We start from the raw sequence: 25,068 nt of genomic DNA, 5'->3' as shown, positions 1-25,068 counted from the left end.
TCAGACACATGCTACTCCAGACGAAATCAAGAAATGGTCCGAACTAGGAGGGGTCCAGACAGATCAGGGATGGATGACGAAGGGAAAATCTACATGGTTTCTCCCCGACTCTATGGTTCAAGTCATAATAAATACAGCACATAGTCCAGCACATCTGGGAGAAAAAGCCATGTTAGACAGTTTACAGAATCTCTGGTACAACAAACATTTACGAGCAGCAGCAAAACAGAAAGTGCGTACTTGCATGATCTGTTGTCAGTTCAATCCAGGTAAAAGCGTCCCTGTAGAGCAAGGTGGATTTCATCCTCCCGATCACCCTTTCGAAGTCCTCCAGATGGATTATATCCAGATGGAACGTTGTCGAGGATTCAAGTACGTCCTCGTAATTGTTTGTGCACTTTCCCGTTGGACAGAAGCATATCCAGTACCAGACTACACTGCCCCGACCACTGCCAAGCAGTTGGTTCGAGAATTCTTCCCACGGTACGGCTTGCCTCGTATCGTATACTCAGATAACGGACAGCCATTCTCGTCCGAGCTCATGAAGCAGGTCTCACTCCTGCTAGGATATCAGTGGAAATTCCACTGCGTCCGACATCCCGAAGCAGCTGGCCTTGTAGAGAGACACAATCAGACACTGAAAACCCGTCTTGCTAAAGTTTGTAAAGAGAAAGGGGTCGACTGGATAGTCGCCCTGCCAGTTGCATTGTTCTATATGAGGATGGTTCCTCATTCGAGATCAGGGCTATCCCCGTATGAGGTGGTCTTCGGCAGGCCACCAAATATGTGGGGGACGCCCATGCCTAAGAAAATAACCGATGTTGATTGTAATATGCTGACAGATTACCTTGCCTCCTTGATGTCTGCACTCCAATCATGTCGTTCACAGGTTGCCGCAGCTTTTCCCGACAACACTGATGTAAAGCCACACGATGTCCGTCCAGGTGACACTGTGCTGATCCGCAACTTCGACAGGAGGAGTCCGCTGGAGCCCCGTTGGCAGGAGCCGAAGCTCGTCCTTCTAACCACGAGGACCGCGATCAAGGTGGAGGGCAGAAAAGGGTGGATACATACAAGCCACGTAAAAAAATGTAATGAACTGCTGCTGCCAGAAACTGACTCTTCCACCCCCTCAAAGGACTGCCCAGATTCTAGTGACTTTAAACCTCCCATGGTAGAGAAAACTCCGCAAGAAGAATACAAGTTGAAATTACGGTCTAGCAAGTCAGACAGTTTAATTGTTTAAGTCCTCCCCTAGGTGAATCGGTTAAATAGTCTCTGACATGTATCCCCTAGACCCCAATAGAGAGAGAGATAGAGAGAAACAGATCAAGAAACAACGCTACTGCAAATCTCTAAAAAGTTACTGTATTGTCACCTTATGGATTATGTTTTCCTTAAGTCTTACGATTATTGTCACCAGTATACTTCTGCATATATACTTTCCTATTGCTACACGTGCACATTCTTCTTCTAATGACACTGCCGAGCATTCTTTTAGCGAGTTACCTCTTCATGAATTGTCCTACCGACTTGCGCTGCGCAACAATACATTCATTAGTATGTTACACCACTCGCATCAGACCAGCAACGCTACAAATTGTTGGATATGTGGCCGACTCCCTCCCTACGAGAAATACAAAGGAGTTCTGCCCCTCTTCCCGTACCCGTTCACACACAATGGTTCATGTGGAGCCTGGTTTAGTTTGATTAATGCCTTAGATTCGAATTCCGTAGTTTATCAGGGTAACTGGGTATAGGGAAACCTGAACACAGTTCTGCATAGAGTATGTTATCCTGACAAAGAGGGAGTCCCCAAAAGAACAGGAACTGATCTAGAAAATGAAGTATATGGATTAGGAAATTTTACACTCAACCTCATGATTCTGAATGTTGAATCCGAAACCGAACCAGACTTGCCCACTATGTCAGTACTACCAGTCAAAGGTGAATTATGTATTAGAAAGAAGGGTTCAATACACCTGGGTCATAGTAAATGTACTACCGTGATCGAATTTAGTGATAAGGGCAAGTCCACATTCAAAGCTACACGTCATTCCTATTTCATTTGTGGTCAGACAGCATACATACGTTTGCCTCTAGATTGGGATGGGACCTGTTACATTGGATTCTTACTGCCACCTGTTTTCCTAGCTCCACCAGATTATCATAGAAATTCCCATCTAGTTCACAGACCCAAAAGAGATCTCCCAATTGTCGACTATACGGAAACGGCATGGGAAAAATTCACAGATTTCAACAAAGGTTTCTTTCCCTACTTAGGGGCTATCTTTAATAGTAAGTCTATACGCCACTTGACCAGAACTCTCGAAGCAGTAGTGAAAGAGACCACTTCCGCCCTAGGTAACTTGACTGAGGAACAGTCTGCTATGAGACTTGTCGTTCTTCAAAATCGTCTTGTTATTGACGTCATACTAGCCGATCGCGGAGGAGCCTGTAAGGTCCTCGGGTCAGCTTGTTGCGTTTTCATCCCAGATAATGCTCCGTCCGTATATAAGGCTATTACCCGTCTCCATAAGATAGCTAGTCAGATACATCAGAATCCAGGCACTTGGACTTGGTCCGGTTGGCTCTGGACTACCATATCAGCTTGGGGTTGGAAAATACTGTCACTTCTTGGAACCATTCTACTTATAGTATTCAGTTGCTGTCTATGTTTACAATGTGGGCCGGCGATTTGCGGCTTGTGCACCACATCCTGCACTCCCCATTCAAGTCAACGTTCTAAATCCCATGTGAAAAAGGATGAGCAGATGATGCTAACTACTCAAATAAATAGATTAATGACGATTGATATATCATGAAGGGTCCGTAGGGAACAAGGAGGGAATGAGGAAATATAAATTTTATGGTCAAGAAATGTTCCCTAACGTGTACCCCACCGTCTCCATGTACGAGCTTAAAGTGCATGTAACTTCCCTCCTGTGCCAGCTATGAAGACGCAAACACATTTGCGTCCATCGTTAACATGTCCTCTTTCAGATCCACCCTGAATGGGTTGAATATTCCGTTCCTAAATATGCCTTGCCACCGTCTTTGTATGGTGCACTTTCATGTATTCCTGGCTCTGTGCGAGTTAGGCCCTGTTTTCTGTCATCAAGCCTCTTTCCAAAAAGCATCTCTGCCTCCTGAAACTGCAAGGTGGGATGCCCCTACCCGTGAACTATGTCCTACTCCCTGCGAGGCGAGCGGAGCCTGGCTCGGCCTGTCTGCCTGCCAAAGACAGTATTTTACCTTCATGCTATCAGTATAGCCAAGCTTAGCTTCCCGAAAACACATTCCAGTCCAGCAGAATAGATAAACAAACCCCCGGCTGCAGAGCAAAGGGCCCGGCCTCTCTGTCTCCATGCAAGTAATTCATAGCTCCCGTTTCCATGGTAGGCCCATACCCCCTCGCTTTACCCACAGACACGTAGGCACATGTGCACGCACTCATAGTCAGTATAGGATAGCCTCTGTCCGAGAGACCTTTTCCTTCTAGATAATATGGTTCCCAAACATCAGATATCAGATATGATATAGGAACGAGTTGATCTGACATGCCAGACTTCTGTCTCTTTCCTCTAGTGTAAATGTCAAGTCCCCTGCACCCTCCAACTTTACGTCAATCACACGTCATGCAGCTGCGCGCGCATCCTAGCTACCGATTCCTGCTGACTCTGCACCATTCTGTCATAGAGCCACCCACTTCTGACACTTACATGTGACGTTTCTAGAACACACCTCTGTGCACGCCTTAGTTCACGCCTTCTGATTACGTATTGTTAACACGTGTGTATTCTTATCTTGTTTCTCTCAGCTGTTACGCCTTCTGCATTGACTTCTATTGTGTATATTAGGTATAAAAGTAATGTAATGTCAATAAAGTATGCTCTATCCCTTCCTGCACCCCAGTGGTGTCAGGAACCCGATATCCGGTACCAGAACCATTCCTTTTTAAGGAATAAAACCCCTAAGAACTCTAACACCACGGACTCTGCATCTTTCTTTCCGATTGAGTTATTTTTGTTTAAGTACTTACCTGCATAGATTTTAGGACGGTAAATCAAATATTTACCACATGACCTATGGCTAACAGTAGGAATATTCGTCAGCTTACAAGAGTGGTTGAGTCCACCATAGTTGAGACTGCCGGTGCCCTTGGTAATCTGACTGCTGAGCTCCAGTCGGATAGACTTATGACACTTCAAAATAGAGTTGCCCTAGACGTTATTCTAGCAGATCGAGGGGGAGTTTGTAGATTGATTAAATTGAGTTGCTGCGTTTTCATTCCGGATAATGCTCCGTCAGTCTTCCAAGCCATTTCCAAATTGCATAAGATCTCCGATTCTGTCCATCTGGACAAAGGGGATTGGTCTTTGATGGGATGGTTATGGGGATTGATATCCACTTGGGGTTGGAAGATTTTGATGGTCATTGGTATGGTCTTAGCGATTCTGTTCATGTTCTGTCTCTGTGTACAGTGTGCTCCGGCTATTTGTGGCCTTTGCGCTACTTTATGCGTACGGAAGCCTGTCCGGAGGGAGATTCATAGTAATAAGATGATACTACAGCAGCATATCGATGATCTGATGAATATAAATCCGGATTCAGATTAAATTGAGTCTGGGTTTATTGCCTATGATAGGGCAAAAGGAGGGTATGTGGTTCCGTGATTCCGAAATGGGTTCGATAGTGCTGAAACCCGATTCATAAAAATCGTCGGAAATGGACGATTTTGGTCTCTACAGACCGCAAATGACGAGTGCAGCGTGTCTGAGTGTTTTCGTATGAATCGATATAGGAGAACACTCTGTATTTGAGGATTTAGTTTGAACCCTCGGGTTCCATCTTGTAATGTGGCAGCCATCTTGTATGGTTGCCCTAACATAGGCCCTATGATCGTGGCCGAGCGAGTCCTTGACACGTACGCCTTAGCTGACTTTTGGTTGACCTGGCCGAACTGACTTTTCCCCTGGGGCGAATCCTGCTGAGCCAGTTCCTTGGTTAACAGCTGCACTGATAAAGATCAAAGAGCAGGACGTGTTCCGACTTTATGGCCCACCGTTCTCACTCCCCTATCTCCTTTCCATCTGTTTCTGCCTTTCCTTTACAACATGTTCATCGATCTGAGTTGAAGGTTTTATGATGGGTTTGTCCGGCCTGATCGAACAGGAAACTAGCATATGTGTGATCGTTTTTTGTGTGGGCTGGACAACGGAAAGTGGGATTAGCTTTGACTGTTGTGATTCGCTACTTTTTGAAATGCTACTTGTTCATTGGTTTATTTTGTATGCACCAAATGTAAATTGTGATGTTGCCAGAAGCGTAATTTTCGACATAAAAGACTGAGTTTTGTTCATTGAGGTGGTGCAGTCTCTTTTGAACTACCCGTGTGTACTTCGTAGACCTCTGTCCCTGGTTGCAACCATTAAACTTTGGTCTTTGACGTCATCGAGAAGTATCCCGTGTCTCTGTTTGCCAAGACAGGGGAATCCGGGGTCTTTGGGTGTTGCCCTGACACCGCTGGGTTTTTGTATTAGTATTGGTTCTGAGAAAACCCAGTACCTCTTTAGCACAAATGTAATGCTGGTTTGAGTGGATCATTTTAAGACGTTCATCACCTTGTAGGCGCTCTAATAATTTCTCCGCCAAAACAAAAGGGTCTTGGTTTTTTTCATCTTTTTGAAACACAGAACACACCTCCTTCAGTTGGTGCTCCAGCATGTACAACAATGGGATAGCTTTTCCCAAATTAGAGTCCTCCTTACTGACTGCACGCGTGAAGAACTCAAAAGGACGAAGCATGCGTGTCAGGCTTTTAACTATGTCCCATTGCGCCGCACCCATCCTCAGGTCCTCCTTCTGAGCTGTACCCTGTGTTAAGAAATAGTGATCGAGTACCGTATACTGCTCATACAGACGCTCAAGCATGTAGACGGTTGAGTTCCAACGTGTTGCCGCCTCCTGGATGAGTGCTTTCACTGCCATTCGACGTTCCTATGGCAGGCTCCTCAAATGCTTCCGGGCCTTAAAAGAATGGCTGAAATGGTTGCAAATTTTTCGGCAGGTGCCCACTACCCTGTACGCTGCACTGTCTTTATCACTCAAGAATTTTTTGACAACCAGGTTTATACAGTGCGCCAAACACAGCACTCTGAAATAGTCACCCAGCTCCATGGCCTTAACTACATTGGCGCCATTATCCGTGGAAACATAACCAATCTGGCGTTTTTTTGGGGACAGCCAGTCAAGGACCTTTGTGTTAAACTCATCCAAAATGTTTTCTGCTGTGTGACATTTCGCCAAACCAAACAAGGCTAGTGTTGCATGTCTCCGAGCAGCTTTAAAAACTTGGTCCGGGTCAACACCTGCGTTTAGCTTTGCTTTAACCCCTGAAAAAGAGACCCAGTGTGCAGTGATGCACATGTAATCAGCACCTGCGCCACTGGTGCACATATCTGCTGTCAGATGTACAGTGTGAACAGCACTCTTCTCTAAAGCTGCCCCAATCACCTCCAGAACATCTTCATGTAGTGCTGGAACCGCAACTCGGGCAAAATAGAACCGGCTAGGAACCTTCCATTTAGGGCAGAGCGCTGCCACTAATTCTAGAAAACCAACCCCTTCTACAAAAGAAATAGGGAGAAGGTCCAGAGCTAGCATTTTAGCCAGCTTAGTGTTATACAGACGCATCAGTGGGTGGTTGCGTTCATATTGCGCTTCTGTAAACAACATCTTTTTAATGTTGCCCTGGACCAAGCATTTACAGGATAATGATGATGATGATGATATCTTCGACCCAGTTACGCTCGCTGATGAACTTTTTCGCAATGGTGTCTCACTCTCTCCCACACTCTTAGTGTGGCTCACATGGGGTGTGCAGCTGACAGAGGTACTGGGTGTAAGAGAAGTGTTTGACACGTCTTCTTCCTCCTCGTCATCATCAGATGAAAAATCAACGTTTTCATTACGTGCAATTAGGGCTTCCTTGATCGCCTGTAGGTGCGCAAACCATTGGAAAGGGTGCTGTCTCTTAAGATGACCTCTCTGGCCTCCCGTACCATAGTTGGTACCAAACTTACCACGACTAACTGCAACCTTACAAATGCTACAAATGGCGAAGTTTTCCCTTTTTGGGCAAACACTAAAGAAGTCCCAAGCTGGGGACTTGAATTGTCTGTGGGGGCCGGAGGAGTCGGCGATACTGGTGGCAGTGGTCTTGCTGCTAATGCCAGATGAAGTGGAGGATGTGGATTGCCGAACTTTAGTACGTTGTGCACTTTCACCACCACTAATTGAGGTCATGGTGGATGGAGGTCCCTTCTTGCGAGGAAGAAATATGGAAGCGGTAGGTGTTGGTGTACTAGTTAACTCCAATGATTGTTGTGTTTCCATTGCCTCCTCCTCGACATCATCATCACGCTCAGCAGCTTCTCGGGCTAGGGTCAAAATGTCTCTTTGCTGCATGCCCGCTGGGGCTGCAGTGACCTATATGATGACTGGCTCGTCGTCGTGAGCGGCTTCATCAGCAGCAGTATCCGCCACTTCTTGTTGAGCCTCATCACACTCCAAAACTATGAGTTTTTCGACGACCTTCCTTTTACGCTTAAGTACCTTTGTCAGATCATGGTGTGCCTCACTCTCAGGCGGCCGTGATGGTTCCCAATCTTCATCCAGATCATCAGAAGGAGGTGGGCTTGAAGAAGATGTAGACACCCCCCTTGATCTTTTCCTTGCTAGGGATGTGGAAGACAATGAATGATCATCAGGAGGAGTGGCTTCCTCAAATGATACCTCGGTTTGATTGTCGATTTCCTGATGTGCCCCTACTTCGGGAGGAACAACTATTGTGGGCACTTGTGACCCTCCATGCACCTCTGCTTGCGCATCTCCTTGCGCTGCCTCTCCTTCCACATGTACTTGGGCTTGTACTTGCACATGTGGTTGTTGTTGCGGCTGTGGTTGTTCAACAATTGTCAGATGAGTTACAACAACCTGTGTTGATTCAGGGACAATGCTGCTACTTTCTTGCGATTAGCCAACATCACTGGTCGATGGTGATTGAAGAAGTACACTGACTGCCTCTGCAGCACTCAAGGGCTTGGACTTAAGTTGGCGTGGTTGTGGTGGTGGCGGCACTGAGCCCAATGGAGCGGGGGTGCTGCTCCCAGCTTGGTCCCCAGCAGATCCCGATGCTGCTGCAGGCGTACTTTTTTTTTTACTCCCAAAAAACGTGGCGGCCGGCACACCAGCCTCCTTGATAACTCGCTTCTTCTGCTCCTTACTGGCAACTTTCTTGCTAGAGGAGCTACGGGGAACTCTTTTTGGGGCCATCTTCTTCAGAGCAGGTCAGAACAGCAGGCCGCAGTTGCACGAGTTGCAGAGTTGTCTGTGGCCAGACGTGACGTCGCGTGACGTTATGCTGCACACACACACCGCTGCAGGACTTCTTCCTGGCACTGGTGGTTCTCTTGAGTCTCGTGCACCTAAAAGCAATGGAGACAGAGGAACATCAGTTCAGTTATACACCCCAAAAAAAATCGAAAAAAACCCAGAAAAATCAGCACAATCCCATGCCCTACATGATGTTTAAATTCAAGACACCCAACAGAAAGACTAGGCCCATGCACCACTCACTACCCCTGGGCATAATGGATGAAAGCTAGGCAAAATGGGTGCAGGCCTGAGAACACTGCCTGCATTCAAAATGGCCCCCTCCCTCCCAGCACATGGCCAGGGCCTGTAGCAGCACTCAAAATGGCCCCCAACCACATGGCCTGTCCACAACAGGCCAAAAAAACGAAAATCACAGAAAAATCAGCACAATCCCAAGCCATCCAGCCCCTCCATGATGTTTAAATTCAAGACAACCCACAGAAAGACTAGGCCCATGCACCACTCACTACCCCTGGTGAAAAGGCCACAACAGGCCAAAAAAAACGAAAATCACAGAAAAATCAGCACAATCCCAAGCCATCCAGCCCCTCCATGATGTTTAAATTCAAGACAACCCACAGAAAGACTAGGCCCATGCACCACTCACTACCCCTGGGCATAATGGATGAAAGCTAGGCAAAAAGGGTGCAGGCCTGAGAACACTGCCTGCATTCAAAATGCCCCCCCCCCCTCCCAGCACATGGCCGGGGACTGTAGCAGCACTCAAAATGGCCCCCAACCACATGGCCTGTCCACAACAGGCCAAAAAAATGAAAATCACAGAAAAATCAGCACAATCGAAGCCATCCAGCCCCTCCATGATGTTTAAATTCAAGACAACCCACAGAAAGACTAGGCCCATGCACCACTCACTACCCCTGGTGAAAAGGCCACAACAGGCCAAAAAAACGAAAATCACAGAAAAATCAGCACAATCCCAAAAAAATCAGCACAATCCCAAGCCATCCAGCCCCTCCATGATGTTTAAATTCAAGACAACCCACAGAAAGACTAGGCCCATGCACCACTCACTACCCCTGGTGAAAAGGCCACAACAGGCCAAAAAAACGAACATCACAGAAAAATCAGCACAATCCCAAGCCATCCAGCCCCTCCGTGATGTTTAAATTCAAGACAACCCACAGAAAGACTAGGCCCATGCACCACTCACTACCCCTGGTGAAAAGGCCACAACAGGCCAAAAAACGAAAATCACAGAAAAATCAGCACATTCCCAAGCCATCCAGCCCCTCCATGATGTTTAAATTCAAAACACCCCACAGAAAGACTCAGTGCACCCACCACTGAGTACCCCTGGGCAAAAGACCACAAAACAGCCCAAAAATCGAAAATTCCAAAATTGTAGTTGCAGCAACTGTAATGCCCCAAACAAACTTACTTGTGAAATTTCTAATCCAAAAGTGATCCAAAGAAAGTCAAAAAGGCCTCAAATCCAAATATCCAGCAGCATCCACAAAAAGTAATCCTTCCAGCTCCAGATCCAAATGAAAAGTGACCAGAAGATGGACAAAGCACTGGGAGGAGCCTGCTGGACAGGAACAGGAAGTTGAAGACTGTGGGGCACTTCCTTCCTCCCACCCCCCCACCCCTCCTCCCCAAAATGGACTCCTCGCAAAAAAAGTGCAGGCAAATGTCAACCCGAGGAGTTATTCAGATAAAAATCATCATTTCCAGAAGGTTTATGCTGCTTGCTGGTGGATTTCTTGTGCAGAATTGCAAATTTTGTATTTTTGCGAGTGCGAGATTGTTGCTGCTCGCCGCATCTACAAGCTCGCAATTGCAAAGTACCGCGATACGTGATCACGGCGTACTCGCATTGACAAACCCTCGCTGTGCAAGTTGGCAAGCCGCGATTACGTAATCGCGCTCGCCAAATTCCCGCGGGATCCCGCAGCAAGATCCAAAATGACGCAGCACTCGCAAAATATCAAGAAAAACAACTCGGCAAACGCTGAATGACGGTAAGTAAACGCCGCGCGGCGCAAAATTGTATCACCAAGAAAAAAAATCCGCTGCGTGCGAATTTGCGGATTTTCTGTAAATTCGCGAGCGTTCGCGGATTGCGAATTTACCGAAAATCCGCAAAATCCGTGAGCGTAACGGATTTTCCGCCCATGCTTATTTCCTTTGTGATTTATCTCTCAATCAAAGAGCAGTCTTCTGAAATTTACAGGGTGTCCCATTCTTTCCCTTCCAGTGTGTCCCCACCCAGTGAGCTGGGTGGGATTCCTCTCCTCCTCATGTCTTCAACAGGCAGGCCTGAGCTTTCCTGAGAGTAACCGAGGGTCATCCATACAATATACCATTGCAGGCACACTCACTCAGTGTACATTTGTAGCACACTTTGGGTTAAGCAATAATACCTCTATGCACTGTAGCCTCACATGTACTCATGCATTCATCACACACAAGCAGTCTGTGTGCACTGTTCAGCACTAATGCTTTTCTATATTCAACCAGGGTATGCTTATTTTAAATCACAAGCCCTGCCAGCAGACACAATCACTATGTGAGTTCTGCACAACTCTTCATGTATTATACTTTATGCAATGACACATAAACCCAGCACCTGTAGTCCCTGCCCATGCACTGTATGTAATGTATTCCTCTCAGGCATGCATACACCCCGCACACGTACTCACCACACATGTACTGCACAGTACTGCACCATCCTTTTAGTGTACCCTTCCCAAGCACACATACAACCAACCAAGAGTCACCCCTCCTAGGCTGTGCAGCACTCACAATCTACCTGATGTAGGCCAAACGTGAGTTAAGCACACAGCAGCAGAACTTTTAAAAAGTTGAGTGGGCCTGAAGGCCTCACTTCAGTGACATAGGGTAAAATAGATCTATTTGCTAATACTGATCACTACACAGTATACTGCCACCAAAGTGGTCATGCTGCCTAACTGCTGATAAAGGTGGTAGCCTTACACCACCATGAAGGTAGTGCTTTGGGCGCTCCTCCCGGTCCAACAAGACTGTAATCTGTGGGACAGGCCTATTTCATGGCGCACGTGCATGATCAGTGTTTGCCTATGACATAAAATCAGCATTATGGATCCAGACAACTGTACTCTTGGGCCTTTGTGAAATGCAAGTTCAGAATCCCCTAATAAAAATTAAATGGGTTAGTGTCAAAGACCGATTTCCAATTAGATTAATTGCCATATCTGTGCTCCTTGATGCCGAGAAGGCATTTGGCTAACTTAGAGGCCTTTTCTGTTCACCGTGCTATATAGACTGAGCATTCCTGTTAAAATATTGAATATAATTAACCTGCTACATACACGATGCCTTTTTAAGGATCGGCATTAATGGTTGCTTTTTGGAACCATTCACATCAGCAGTGCACAAGATAAGGTGTCCCCTCTCACCCCTCCTACTCGCTCCTGCCATGGAGCCACTGACCACGTCGTTGCAAACTGCACTCAGTCATCGGGGGCTAACATAATCAATCAAATGTATGTTACTGTTGTCATATGCTGATGGCATACTGCTCTTTGTAGAAGACCCAGAAACAAATCTTGTGCCACTCATAGCTGAAATAGTGTGGTAAGGAGACATTTCTGCCATACAAATTAACTGTTCCAAATGTCAAATGTTCCCATTAACTGCAGGTTCCCACAGGCCAGCGATGGATTCCCATTTTCACTGGTGTGATGATTCCGTCTGATACTTAGGGATTACACAGGAGATAGGTACCAAATAATACTGCAAACCTACTGCCCTACTCTCACTAATCTAACCAAATAAATTGAGAGGTGGATAACACTCCCATTATCAGTGGCCAGGCGAATTGCACAGATTAAAATCCTAGTGCGCCCCACGTTTTTAAAATTCTCCTAGAACTTATCAATACCAAACTAAAAACAGCATTCACAAGGTTGGTCTTGGCGGGCCCGGGCTATGCTGGGAGACACTTACACTTCCTTATGATCGGGGAGGTTTTTCGAAGCCAAATATGGAAAGACAGACAGCACCATGCAGCACAATCACAATATGCAGCATTATGGTTTCATCAAACACATGATGCTCTCCATGTTCCTATGGGAAAAGATCAGGTACTGCTGGGCACTTTCCATATCTACATAGCCACCAGAGTCTCGAGACCAGTCCAGACCATAAATACTGCATGATGGACCTCCTGGTCTGTCTGGCACATGACAGCAAAAGATGGCCAGGAGCACCTTTATACAAAACCAGGGCGCTCTTGTCATGCTCATTCCTGTCGCACTGCAAAGATCGAGAACTAGTCCCTCCAAAGTATCCAGTTCGTCCAAGGATACTTTGGAGGGACTAGTTCCCGATCTTTCCAGTGCGACAGAATGAGCACGACAAGAGTGCCCTGGTTTTGTATGCAAATGTAATTACTGTGGTGGGGGCGATCAACAGTTCTGTTTGCACGCACCTTTAAATGGAGCTACATTAAGTATGGTGTCGCATTAAGGGAAGAAGTGCATCCTCAACAATGTTTGTTCTGCATGAGCACCTTTACTCACCAAACATACCTCTCCTTAGCAACCCCTCCCTCCCTTCAATGTTAGCCACTTGAGAGATGCTCTGGTTGAGAGACAAGGGCATGCTTAAGGTGGGACAACTGTTTATAGATCTAAATTTCTTACCCATGAACAATTTTGTGATGATGGAAGCACCACACCAATTGACTTTTTTGATTATATATATGCATGTCACTTGCAGCATTATTTGCCTGGCCTACCTTCCCAGTGGAAGTGCTTGAGATCCCTCCATTTATCCAACTCATCCAAAAACCAGTTCAGAGGAGCGTGGTCACCACGCTGCACACCTTGAACATGGAGACTTGTACAAGTGGTGAACTTAGAGCCCGGGAGAAAAAGAAAACAGATTTGGCTCTTGAGATACGTGGAAATAGCGCTGCTCCCAAATAAAATTCTTACCTATTGATTGCAGGTATAAGCTGCTTCACTTCAAGTTTATTCACATATTATATTGTATCACAAAGTACATACACAGAGTCGAACCTGGAAAATCTGCGCAGCAAACTCTGTGCCCATGTGACCCCCGCCTGCTTCTTCCACCTTGTATGGGATTCCCTTGCCTGGGACTGCCCACCAATCAGACACTCCATAAAGGAGAGAGTGGAAATTACAGTGGACTGTATCCCTCTGACAGCCCTGCCAGTCAGGTGGCTGGTGTGGGTCCTACTTCTTCTGGGAGGAAAAGCAGCTAGACTCCTACTGGGTGAGGGGCCCTCTCCCTAAGGTTACCGACTGGCTGAAAGATGCCCATACACGAGACACTGGGGAGCTCTTCAGTTTATATCTTGCCCAAATATTGACAATGATAACCTTATTTGGCACTTTCCAATATTAATATTGTGCCTACTATGGTGCTATTTATAGTACACCTACCTTAAGACTGCCTCGACCGCTGGTCAGTGCTCTAATGGATCGCTGTTTCGTGTTACCCTCTCATAGCGGTGTAGGCGTAGGAGACTGGCATGCTGCTTACCTTTGAAACTGAAGGAATACTGTATTTCCACCACTCCTGGGCCACAATGCAATACACGTGGATCCATTAACTCACATTCGTCGTGTGGGAGTTACCAGATAGATTGGTTATAGAGATCGCTGCATCGTCCTACTTCGGATTGAGTTTTTACTACAGATATTGGCCGAATTGAGCAGATTTCACTAACTCTACACAGACCCGACATACTTCTTGCCGCTCTCTATCGACTTGGGTCTGCATTTCCGGGACAACCTGAGTCATAGTACAGCTACGTACAGACTTCCAAGTTTACCTGTTTCATACAACGGATCGATATCGGACCTTTTTACTCTTCTGCCTGATTTTGGATCAGACTGGATACTGTTTCTATACAGGAACCTATATGATATACTAGAGGTGTTGGATATATGGCGACGGGATTATCTCTTTACTCTCCCGGTTCGGTTAGAACAACGCTGTGATGGTGATATTGCTGATTGATATTATTTTTGCCCTGAGGAAGCTCCCTATGCGGAGCGCAACGCTTTGGCTGATGATTGAAATGGAATGTTTTTAAAAGTTAACTAATTTTAAATAAAGAAGTGACTTTTCACCTACTGTGACTATTTGGACTTTGTGAACTGCGCACCCCCATTTGTCAAATGTATGTTTTGATCTGGAGCACAGCAACGCCACTCAACGGCTGGCGTAGGGGTTGGTTGCACAGCAATCTTTATATTTGGGAACTAGCACGAGGTGCAGCATTAAATTTCTGCCGTTGCTCTTAGCTGCTTGGTTTTCCGACGCTGCTCACTCTATAATGTTCATCATGGATGGACAACTGAAATGTCTTTGGATTTTTGAAATTATTCAAGCAAGGTTTCCCAATGAGTTTTACGCAAAACATTCAAATTGAGTATGAATAATTTCTTATGAGAAGAAGCTGTGTTAATATCACAGGAAATCTGTGCGAAATATTTTTTTATTGACAGGGTAACAAAAAAAATATGTTATTGCTCAAAAATAAAATTCTAAGGCTTTAGACTGATAAACTTGAGGAACTTTAGGGAATCAAACCTTTACCATCATTTCAAGATGTAAACAGCAGTACATCTCGGGGTTGTTTTATCAGACAATTAAAAATTTGCTAACATTCGTGCCAAGAATTTTCAATTCTATTAAGGACAGGAGGCGAGGATTATGCTATTCTCAATTCCTTTACTGAAAATACAGCAGCCAATCAGCACACAGTAAAGTAAAAAAGAACTACAATACCCATCATACCTGGGTAACCATAGAGTACACAACCTTATATATTGGATCATAGAGGTCACTACTTCCTCTTTCTTTGTCCAGAACAGTCAATACAGGTGAAAAGTCAAAACAGCAAACTCAAACAATCCACGAAGGACGTCCAGAGGAGAGGTCAGCAACAGGTCCAAGCGAGGAGGCCACATCCGAAGTCCGTGAGAACAACCATATATCATCCAACAGGAGAAGACGGAACCACACTTCATTTAAGATCAGAGCCTGAAAGGAATAAAACAGAGCCGTAAAATCCATACCCATAATGGAATAAACTCAGAATCCAAAATAGGGCGGGAACATTGCATAGAACATACAAAACAAGGCACAGTAGAAATGCATAGAACAATGCAATCAACAAAGAGAAGATAAGGGTGGGATAATCCTCACCTCCTGTCCTTAATAGAATTGAAAATTCTGGGCACGAATGTTAGCACATTTTTTATTCTATGGCAGGACGGAGGCTCCGATTGTGCTTGTTCAAAGCTTATCCACCAATACTGAAGCAACATTCACAATAGGTTTAAAATAGAACGTCTTAAACACAGATTCAGAAGACCAATCTGCAGCCTTCATGATGTCATGAATACTGACACCCATGGAAAAAGCCTTGGAAGCCATAGCTCCTCGTGCCGAATGGGCACCAAAGAGGGAAACAACAATGCCTGCCTCCAGCATGAGCCATCGTAACCAACGTAGCAGGAATAACGGGCTTAAAAGGCTTCTGCAAAGCAATCAATAATTGACCTTGAAAATCATGTCGAAAAGGTGCAGTGCGTACCTCGTAATCCTTGATACATTGGACCAGACACAGCTGAGGGTTGTGAGGAAAATAAGGATAAGTAACTGAAGATGTATTACATTTAGTTCGTCTTGAAATAACAAAAGTGACGCCTTCTGGGGAGAAAGTACGACCTGCGAGGTCCAAGGCCCGAACATCAGAAACCTGTTTGCAGGAAACCAAACACAATAACATAGTCAGTTTAGCTGAGAGCTGTTTATTGGTCAACAAAGAGTTTGAAGGCCAGGAAGTTAGGAAACGCAAAACAATTGACACATTCCACTGAGCAACATACTTAGGGCAAGTAGGTTTTATCATCCGGATGCCTCTCAGTAATTTAGATATCAAGGGGTGTTCTCCAGTGGGTTTGCCATATATAGACACATGACCCGCAGATATAGCAGAACGAAAATTGTTAACCGTTCTATAAGCGAGCCCAGACGAGGCCATGGAGGCCTGGAAATTGATAATCAAAGCGAGATCTGCTGTAGCGGGATCCACCGACCTTTGTAAGCACCAATCACACCAACGTTTCAAACTTGACACATAACGCTTGTGTGTGTTGGGGGCCCAAGCTTCATTGATAAATCGGGAAGCGTCTCCAGATAACCCTGGGACTTTCCAGCGTCCCCCAAAATCCTCCATGCTACCAGATGGAGCTGACCCGACAGAACTAGGGGGTGCGGTTCATGAAGAGGGTCCAGCAACAGGGTCCACTTGTGAGGAAGAAGGAGAGGCGTAGAGCAGCTCATCTCCAGAAGAACTGGAAACCTCTGATCCCTGGTGGTGGCGCAGTGGTCTTGAGGCTACAATGTGCTTGGCGAGGTCCACTGCCGCTCCACCAAGCAAATTACGAATTTCCTCACTGCCACACTTTTCATTGCAGTGCAACTGTCATGGAAAGTGCTGTGGTGAGGAAACAAATGGGGCCATACAGGGCCCCCTGGTGCCTCAAACCATGTGGATGCACAGAGGGGTGTTCATGCACACCAGTACATGCATGGCATTGACAGCAGCAGTCCATGCAGTGCAGGTACTGCCTTTGACTTTCCCATTGCGGTGCCTATTTCTTAGGCGCTGATCTGAGAATGCCAAAGAACCATCTGCTAGACCAGGAGAAAACTCCTGCTCTGTTGGGCGGTTCCTACAAGCTTTGGCAGTGCGGGAGCAGGGCAGTTCCACTCCTGCACCACCAAACTCCTAATAAGGCCCTTTGTGTTGTTGTCTGCTTCAGCTCATATGTCATCCACTCAAAAAATAAATGGAGATTCTTTTCAAGATAACAAAAAATAAGTTTTTCTGCTGTTTCATCTTGGTTTCTTGCTACTGTTGGTTTTATTCAATTTTTACAAATCTTTTTTAATCTGACAGTTTACGTTAAGGAAAGAGGATGTGAGGACATACATTGACCCTTATAAAGACTGCCGCTACTGTCGATTGATTGTGAAGTTCAAACAAAAGGACTGCTAACTGTATTTATTCATTCTCTGATGCTTCTATTGAAGGGGACTAAGATTACAAAGCATAACAGTCACCTCTGTCGTTCTTAGAAGCTGGTGGCCAGTCATGGCATTGGCAAATAACAGAGGTTGTATATTGATTGGCTGGCAGCCAACAAGAGAGAAACATCGCTATTTCTCCTGCCATGGGTGAAGTAGCTCAGAGTGCATACTATTGGTATAAATAGCACAACATCGTCTCTATTTACCTGGCCATCAGCAAAACAGAAGAGAATTTATATTATTTTGCTACCGACCTTGCAAATAGCAAAACTGATTTTCTATTTACCTGGCCACCGGCTAAATAAGAGGTGGTGATTTACTGTGCAATAGGCAAAGAAACGTTGCTATTTACTGGGGTGCCAGTTAAATAGCAGAGATTGTGTAAGACTTCGCCAGTGACTATACCAATAGCGCAGAAACTTCACTTTTTACCAAGCTTCTTGTGAAATAGCATGGAGTGTTTGATATTTGGCAGGCAGCAATGTAAATAGCACAGAATGTTAGCTATTTACGTGGCCACAGGCAAAATATCAGAGGATCTATACTATTCGCCATGTGGCTGGTTAACAAGTGCTGTTTCTCTGGAGATTGTGGGGGTCAGGTGCAAATGAAAACAGTCATTGGGAAGTGGCAGCATGGGTCTGGTGACTTAGTGGACTAATGACCCCACTGTAGGGTCCTGTGTATGCCTCATGATGACAGGTCCAAATCCCAGCATGTCCACTCAGCCTTTTATCCTTCTGGGGTTGATAAAAAATGAGTACCATTGAGTTGGGTAACAATAAACATCTGTTGGTTAGTGCAAAGATATCCTTCTTGTTGAAAGTGCACTTTACAAATACACGATATTTGATGGAGGTGTTATGGACCTGGCTGTGGTAAGTGCTTTGTTTACTTGACCATGATACACATAACTGCCATGTAAATAGTAAAGCAATCTTGGGCACCCCCCCGCTATTCCTGTCACTTAGTTGTGGCTCATTTAGGATTCCATACTTAATCTGTCTTGTCTACAGCACTCTTAGGCATACCACTGGCAGCAGAGGCTATAAATCCGGCCCCTTACAATCTCAGACTGGTCCTGGTGATCTTTGCATAAGAGAGCTTTCTTTAGCAACAACATACCAAGTTTGATTTCCTTCAAATTATATGATTGTTAGAAACTCTCCCTCTTTCAACACCCCTTACCTACATTACCTGTCTCTGAGGTGGAAGATGGTCAGTGATGTAGGATGCTTGTATCCCTGAAGGCTGAGATATTTGGTGAACCTGCAAGTCACTTATATAGCCTTCCCTTCCTCAAAGGTTGATACATTTTGCAACCAATGATGTACAGTACTATGGAAAAACAAAAAAGGGATAAGAGGGCCTATATAAATACCAAGAATTACAATTTGATTAGACATGGTTCTATCCAACAAGTTATTAAATCATGCTATGGCATCTGGTATTGTGTTGTTATACAATTGCATTGGTAGTGTAATCACATTTTGCCCCTATGTGCTATAATATTGGAGCACATTCCTAATTTGCGTGATGTGTTCACATACTTTCTCATTTGTGGCTTTCTATGGTGATACTGAATTATATTAGTGCTTATTGTTTGATGAAGATGGAGTGATGGCCTTTTAAAATGGAATGCTAATAGAGTCAAAGCTCGAATCCCCAGAGTTCTCGGCTTTTTAACCTTTTTAAGTTTTGGTGCACTGGCATTTCTGAATAATCCTAATGAATTTCCTCATGAAATGCATCCAAGAAAAATATCTTTGGGCCTGATTACGGCTATGACGCAGTTGTGCCGAAGCTGCGCAAAGATCACCCACCTGTTTCCGAGTTTATCTTATGCAGACGTATGGTCTTTTTTCCATTCCCATGGCGGTGCCAGAAAAACAGGCACAGCAATGAGAATGGCAGAAATGTTCAGCATGGCATGGATGGTGACTGGATGGCTACGTGCGTTCCTCCACCGCCAGCTCTTCATGACAGGGAGGCTGCCATGAAATGGTTGGCAGTGGAGAAATTCGTAAAATGCTCAGCAGGATTGCACCGGTCCCGCTCAGTATGTTATAACGGGCAGGTACGGCAGGTCCCTGACGCAGGCAGCGGTCAACTGCTAGTATGATTTTGAAAGCCATAATCCGGTGGACAGTGGTCCACCACTGTTGCGCCACCGCTAATGGAGTGTTCGGAAGACTGCTGCACTGGTAATCAGGCCCTTTGATTTCCTTTACCTTGGTTTTATTACCTGTCCAACTGGGAGTGTCTAGAAGCAGCATTGGACACTATGGGCCTGTTTCACAAATCGGATTTTGCAGTATGGAAAGTAGCACTACAGTACTTACTACAAAATGCAATTCACAAATCTACAGCTGGAAATCTCCACCTTCACCTCTCATATATTTTCTAATAGGAGACCTTCATGGATCTAAGTTTTCTACTAACGGATCGATTTTGATGTCATTCAGAAGGGCCCCGTATCAGATTTGTGTTTGCCAAATCTCATCCCGGATCCCTTGTTTCCGACCGTATCGTACACACTTCCAAATAACCGAGTAAGATGCCTGGAAACCGGTAGGGCTGTCTGAATTGGTTCAGAAAGGCATTCGGACAGGTCTCGTCTTTCGGAACAGAATCGTACAACTCTATGGATTCGCTCTCCAAATGAACGAGTACGATGATCGATTCGGACAGCCATTCTAATTTGGTTTCTCTGGAACTAATCGGCCGCCAGAATCTGTCTTTGAGGGCCCATAGCAGGCCCCCTTTCACCCGGATCCCTTCAAATCAGGCCTGTGGGGTTAACGAATGGACCACTGGTTCCAACCATGCACAATGTGGCAGGCACCATGGGGTGCCCGCCAGAGGGTGCATCATTTTCCACTGCCTTTCTTCAATGGGAGTCTGTGCTCTGGTTCGGAACACAGGCTCCCATTGAAGACAATGGGATTCCATCCGAATCGCATCTGGTAGCATCCAGAAACATCCAAATTGCTTGGTCGGACTCCTCCGATCCGAGTCGTTCGGAAAGCATTCCAGGACCAATTCGGTGGGAATGTTTTCCGAACAAGATCGGAATTGGGCCCTTAGTAGTAAATGTGAGTGGGACCTGGACAAGTGGCTGGAAAATCGGGAATATGTACTACTGAAAGAGGGGGTTAGGTGTTAGGGAGGGGTAAAGAAGGGGTTTAGGGAAGGAAAGACATCTGCCCACAAAAACGCAACCCCATTTCTTTTTGCAAACTGCACATCTAGGGGCTGATTATGATGGCGAACGGACCTGAGTCTGTCCGCCACCATAGAGTAGGAGGGAACCTCCGCATGGGCTGCGGAGTTCCCTCCTGTGCAATTAGGATGTGACCGCCACCCTGGCGGTCACATTCTCTATTTTTAAGATTGCGGCGGGTGCAGCTTCAAGCTGCACCCGCCGCAATGTTAAAAATGCACGCATTGCATTTGTATGTAGAAAGTGGCAGGCACTGCGCGGTGCCTGCCGCTTTCTGCATACAAATGCAGGGGGTACCATAGGTACCCCCCATGTGCACCCCCCATCCCTCCTTCACCTAGGGGGCCCGCAACAGGCCCCCGCAGTGAAGTTACACATGCTTTTCCACGGCGGAAAAGCCGCCGCGGAAAAGCATGTTTCACAGCCCATCCTAATCTGCTGCCGGTGTCTGAGAGACACCGTCACCATATTAGAGCTTTTCCGCCGTGGTTGTAAGCCAACCGCGGCGGAAAAGCTGCGGACGGAAACCAGGACCCACCAGCCATCCTAATGTGGCGGTGGGTCTTTGGTGGGTCCGCAGAGGATTTTCCACATCCTCTGGGCCGGCAGTGGCTTCCGCCAGCCCGGAGAATGCGGAAAATCCTCCATCGTATTAGGCCCCCTAATGTTACCCAACACAGTAATATATGAACTTTAGTTCAGACCTGGAGTGAGTCCTGCACCACATATGGATAACCGTTGATTCAGCAACACTCTCCAGTAGAAAATAATGAAGTCAGAGACTTAAAGTAAATCCCTTTCCCTTTTTACATTACTTAATTTATTTTGGCTTTTAAAAATATATATATACATTTAGTTTACTATTAAAAGGTAGATTTAAATAATAAACAAATATTACGTTAGGATTTTTTCTTACATATTATTAATAACTTATTTTATTTACAAATAAATATAGCTATTGCTAACAAATAATTGTAATAATTTAAATTAATTCAATGCATTACTTAGTGGAATAATAATATATAATAAATGAAAGAAAACGTTTTACTTTAGGAGGGACTTTAGGTGGGATGTTTCATAAAAACCAATCTAAATCTAGAGCACTCTCACAAATTCAATATACAGCAAAGTGAGACCAGTTATGAAGGAAGACATGTCCACCACATCACCCATCAACAAAGAAAGGTCAACATTCATGAAAAAGGTTTCGAGTACTCAGTCCGTCATAAAACAAATCTTATTATAGTGTTGTTTGTTGATCCTTGTGTTGTTTAATTATTATTCTACATTGTACAAATCCACGGGGCGTCTCTAGCCAACATGTATTTCATCGCTGCTCCTTGTATGCCATTGACAGCCTCAGGGCTAGAATAATTATGAGCAAGATTTTCAACTAAATTACATCAAAATATAATTGGCCTCCACCAAGGTCAAACACCCTCTGGACCTAACAAGATAAAATTGGTTAGGATACTTTAACAATCACTTTTAGCCCAGTGAGTGACAAAATAAAAGTCGCTGAAAAAAAAAATCTAAAGTAAATTAAATATTGTTCCCCTTTGTGATACCATATCATTTGCACTACCAACCCCCAAGTGATTAGAAAAAGATGTAGAATCCAAAAAGTGCATAAAAGACAAGAAATGAGAGCCGAACATACTTGTAAATTGAGTTTAAAAGCTGACCAGGTTTCCAAATCCATCAGTCCACAATTCAAAATTGAAGAGTACATGAGGAAAGATATTCAAAGATTACCTAACGTGAACTGCAAAATACATGAAGGTATCCTACTGGTCCCAAGCATATTGAACAAATGTTTTATGTCCGCAGTATCAAACTAAAACGGAATAAATGCCACTTAATATAAAAAGTGATATACCAGTATATACTCAATTCATCAGTAGACAAGAATCAAATATAAACATCCTACACCAGTTACAATCTCATCGGACAATATTCCATGTTATATCACTGAGCGGAAAACCCGTTTCCTCATAGTTCAGCTCTGCGCATATGTCCACAATACTTATTGCAATCCAACAACAAAACAACACCTCAGTGATGATATGTCAGGCTACAGCATGCTATCCATAGAGCCATCCATTATTTGCAACTCCCCTAAAATTCAGTAAACACACGCCCCACTAATTAATGTTTGCATCAATATCTAACAGTTCCCATGTCATTTGAAGAGATGTTTTTGCAAATAAATAACATATAGTGGTAATATAGTTAATACAAACCGCATTTTGTAGTATGATTTGTTATGCTGTAAGTGAACTAAAAAATGCTATTCATAAACCTCCATGCGGAGATTATGCCTCCACCTATCCTATCTTGTTCTGTGCAGAGCACTCTGCCCCGACTGCAGAGTCTCGGCACATCTAAGTATACATTTTAATAGTAAATGTGGGAGGGACACAGGAGTGGCTGGAAAATGAGGAGTGCTTATCACTAAAGAGGAGGGGTTTAGTGAGGAGTTTGGAAGGGTTTAAGGTAGGATCAGGGAGGGGATTCAGGAGGGACAAGTACCCACCCATTAAATAGTAAACCTATTGCTATTCATTAAATGCACTTGTAAAGTTATTAGGGCCGCAAAGAGACCCACAGTAGTAAATTACTCCACCTCAGAGCTGAAGTAAGTCCAGTACGACACATGACCAACGACTGGTACTGCAACTCTCTCCCCAGAAAATAATGAAGGTAGGGACTTAAAATAGAAGCCCTTAGGAAATAATGGAAAATCAAAGGTCATTCTTTTAAAAAAAAGTAAAAAATACAAATAAATATGATTTAATGTATAGAAAATATAAAAGAAACCTAGTGCATATTATTCAAGTAATTCTAAAATATTTTAAGAATCTTTTTTTGCATTTAAAAATAATGTAACAATAATTTTGAATAATTATAATTAAAATACTTTAAAGTAATTGTATACATAACTTGTAATAATTATGAATGCCTGATATTTTAGGAATCTATTTTTAAAGTAAACTTGAGAAAAATAATTTTCATTTAATATGTTTACATTTATTAAAAATGAATTTAAAAATGCTTTAATAGTGCAGTAGTATTGTTTTTACTTTAGGTCTGTAAATAAAATAGATATATGAAATTAATATACATTAATAGTTAATATAAAACTATTTTTACAAACTTTTACAAGTTTAATAAACCTTATTTTACTTTACCCCATATGTTACCGTAGGGAGACTCTGCAGGTGGGGCAGAGCTCTGCAAATGGTAAAGTATAGGGAAAGTTTTCCTATACCATAACTTAGGGAGACACCAATCCCCGTGCCAGAGATCTCTTCATTACAAAGTATATAAAAAAGTCAAGAAGCTTCTTAATCTGAGAAAATGTTCGTAACAATATGTGTATGTTAAATATCAATGTAAATTAATTTTATTTATTTATTTTAAATGTAGTAATAAGAACAAATCCTACTAAATTTTAACATTTTGAATAAGGAAAATAAATATTTAAATTGGAAGAAATTACATTAAAATGATTTTCTCACATACAAATTTCAAAATAAATGACCAACTAAAGTACAAAATATATTTTTATGGTGCATTAATAATTTTATATTTGACACATACGATTATTTGATAGTAATTTGGTGATTTTTAATATAACATCTTGTATATTCTTTTTTAAATGCAAAAACAATTATCAAAATGTTATATAATGAAATGTGAAATATTTACTTTTTTCTATATGCTTAAAGATTAAATTATATGTATTTATATTTGTATCAATTTTAAGTAATTTAATTCAAATCGACATTGTTTCCAATGGGTTTTACATTTAGGTCCCTGCCTCCCTTATTTTCTATGAGAGGGAGGTGCAGTACCCAGGGTTGGTCATGTCTAGTGCTAGACTTACTACTGTTTTTTTTGTAATAACCGACGATCCTCAGTTATGCTCTACCCCTTTATTTAGGGGGTAGAGGTGTGTTAGTGTACACTTTTACATAACTGTACACACAGATTTTGAGTACAGGCAAAATAGCTAAGTTACTCAAAACTGTAAGACTAAAGCTACACATATAAATTACTCACAAATGTGACTAACATTTGTGAATAGCTCTTTAAGCTAATAGAGTTGTAGCATTTTTTTAATGGTTTTCTACATTTAAATAAAGACATAATTTAATTTACAATATTATTTAATGTAAACATATTTCTCCATATTCTTTTTTAAATGTTAATGCACTTTTTACATATTTCTATATTTTTTAATCAGGGGAACTCCAACCCATTGCTGAAGAACTAAGCATACATGTGAAATGTTTCTACTAGTAACTTTACCCTCGCAG

The sequence above is a fragment of the Lissotriton vulgaris genome, chromosome 3_2, assembly GCF_964263255.1.
Source record: "Lissotriton vulgaris chromosome 3_2, aLisVul1.2, whole genome shotgun sequence".
Lineage (NCBI taxonomy): Eukaryota > Metazoa > Chordata > Amphibia > Caudata > Salamandridae > Lissotriton > Lissotriton vulgaris.
Note: the sequence above shows the minus strand (reverse complement) of the source record.